Source organism: Tetranychus urticae, unplaced genomic scaffold (genome assembly GCF_039701765.1).
Source record: "Tetranychus urticae isolate SD_2017Ah unplaced genomic scaffold, NJAU_TeUrti_SD_1.0 Scaffold_6, whole genome shotgun sequence".
Lineage (NCBI taxonomy): Eukaryota > Metazoa > Arthropoda > Arachnida > Trombidiformes > Tetranychidae > Tetranychus > Tetranychus urticae.
Genome location: NW_028315838.1, coordinates 476,024 through 478,523, shown reverse-complemented (window position 1 = coordinate 478,523; position 2,500 = coordinate 476,024). Strand labels below are relative to the sequence as shown.

At 41.3% G+C, this 2,500-nt stretch overlaps 3 non-coding genes across 3 annotated transcripts in view; all 3 read left to right on the top strand.

Annotated features, from left to right (window-relative positions):
* The window catches only part of LOC149092731 (small subunit ribosomal RNA), a 2,170-nt gene extending 847 nt beyond the window's left edge, over positions 1 to 1,323 (top strand). The window contains exon 1 of the ribosomal RNA XR_016200679.1: positions 1 to 1,323. This exon is cut by the window's left edge and continues 847 nt beyond it. This is a non-coding gene — a ribosomal RNA (small subunit ribosomal RNA).
* Positions 1,324 to 1,810: 487 nt separating this feature from the next.
* LOC149092730 (5.8S ribosomal RNA) lies at positions 1,811 to 1,965 on the top strand. The gene has a single exon (XR_016200663.1). It is a non-coding gene; the product is annotated as a 5.8S ribosomal RNA (ribosomal RNA).
* A 476-nt stretch (positions 1,966 to 2,441) lies between these two features.
* The window catches only part of LOC149092729 (large subunit ribosomal RNA), a 4,168-nt gene continuing 4,109 nt past the window's right edge, over positions 2,442 to 2,500 (top strand). Inside the window, exon 1 of the ribosomal RNA XR_016200695.1 lies at positions 2,442 to 2,500. This exon is cut by the window's right edge and continues 4,109 nt beyond it. This is a non-coding gene — a ribosomal RNA (large subunit ribosomal RNA).

The following is a 2,500-nucleotide window of genomic DNA, read 5'->3' as shown; positions in this document are numbered from 1 at the left end:
TTAGACAGAAAATTGCTCGATATTTGCTATCAATGCTCTTTACCGAGTGTTGATTCAAGCGATCGAGACTTTTACCTTGAAAAAATCAGAGTGCTCAAAGCAGGCGTCCAAAACCTCGAAAGAGGTGCCTAAAAACGGTATGGTCAACCATCTATATGATGCGTACCACTACCTTAACTTGAATGATCTTGCATGGAATAATGGAATAGGACCTTGGTTCTATTTTGTTGGTCTTAAGAATCCAAGGTAATGATTAAGAGGGACAGACGGGGGCATTTGTATTGCGGCGCTAGAGGTGAAATTCTTGGACCGTCGCAAGACAAACTACAGCGAAAGCATTTGCCAAGAATGTTTTCATTAATCAAGAACGAAAGTTAGAGGTTCGAAGGCGATCAGATACCGCCCTAGTTCTAACCATAAACGATGCCAACCAGCGATCATTCTGAGTAACTAATTTCATGACTCGAATGGAAGCTTCCGGGAAACCAAAGTTTTTGGGTTCCGGGGGAAGTATGGTTGCAAAGCTGAAACTTAAAGGAATTGACGGAAGGGCACCACCAGGAGTGGAGCTTGCGGCTTAATTTGACTCAACACGGGAAAACTCACCCGGCCCGGACACTGAGAGGATTGACAGATTGAGAGCTCTTTCTTGATTCAGTGGGTGGTGGTGCATGGCCGTTCTTAGTTGGTGGAGTGATTTGTCTGGTTAATTCCGATAACGAACGAGACTCTAGCCTACTAAATAGACTTGCAGTTTACACTGCAGTACTCCCCCTTAGTCAACCTGTGGGTGGTAGTATCTCTTGATGGTTTCGGCTGTTGAGGGCTCTGCTGCTATTAGCCTACAGAATTGGCTAGGGTAAGGATGCTGTAGCACTGTAAGGACTTCTTAGAGGGACAAGCGGCGCTCGCAGCCGCACGAAACAGAGCAATAACAGGTCTGTGATGCCCTTAGATGTCCGGGGCCGCACGCGTGCTACACTGAAGTGGTCATCGTGCATACTGTTTCCTGCTCCGAAAGGAGTGGGTAACCGCTTGAACCCATTTCGTGATGGGGATTGGGCATTGTAATTATTGCCCATGAACGAGGAATTCCCAGTAAGCGTGAGTCATTAGCTTGCGTTGATTACGTCCCTGCCCTTTGTACACACCGCCCGTCGCTACTACCGATTGAATGATTTAGTGAGGACTTCGGACTGGTCAATCCAGACCATTGGGAAACTAGTGGTCGGATTGTGCTGGAAAGATGTTCAAACTTGATCATTTAGAGGAAGTAAAAGTCGTAACAAGGTTTCCGTAGGTGAACCTGCGGAAGGATCATTAACGTATTACCCTCTTATTATAAGAGAAATACAACCTTCAAACAATCAAACACTCTGCATAGTGATATTGTAGATGCTAATATGGTGAATGCAATTGAATTGTATTTGCATTAGAGTCGCAATTGTGAATGTTTATTGCAAACATTTAGCCATTGCAACATGATTCTAATTTGCATTACATTCGTTCATTCATACATCCATCTTTCATTATCCAATGCAACAAAGAGTGAGGGTTATCTAACGATAGCCATAATTTCTTTTGCAAAACAATTGTAGTTTATAATGAAAAGCCTGTCTTGCTACATACTTGGTACCTGATCAAGTCTTCAGCTTATGCTGACGGCAAGGTTTAAAGAAGGAAGTTTTACACTTCTTCGCCTAACTAAGTAAAGACAACTATGGTTTTTATAAACTGCATACAATTGTTTTCAAACCCTCTCAATGCAGATTTAGGATACTTATTAAAAGTCCCACGGTGGCAAAGATACATCTTCAAGCGGTGGATCACTCGAATTACCAATCGATGAAGAACGTAGCTAGCTACGATAATCGGTGCGAATTGCAGGACACGCCGAGCACTTGAGCTTCCAACGCACATTGCGGCTTTCGGGTCTTTTCCGAGGTCACATCTGTCTGAGAGTTGAGATGTAAAATAATCAACAAAACACTTGCATACTACCATATATGCATTGTTTTGAGAGGATTGTATATTTATATGCATGAATCTTGATGTTTTATTCCTTTTCTTAATTGCAATTCGTTGCAATTTAGTAAGGAGAATCTCAAATCTACTTGTTTCACATGATAAATTTTGTGTACAATGCATATTTCATCTCTGCAAGCAGTATATATGAATAGATACTAGCATGAGATTCTAAGGTTAGTCGCCTATCTGACGACGCTAAAGTCGTATTGCAGATAACTATGGTGATCAACTAACCTGTTAACTGATGAATCTTCTTGCACTTGTATAAATCGTACAAATAGTAGCTATTTCATTCTGTTAAAGCAGACCTAAGAAGTAATGCAAAGGCAAAATTTGTGCAAACATTAAAGTAGATTTACGTTGCTTGCTTGCAAACAACACAAATAAACATTAATCAACTTAATCAATATTTTTGATCTCAGATCAGGTGAGGTTACCCGCCGAATTTAAGCATATAATTCAGCGGAGGAAA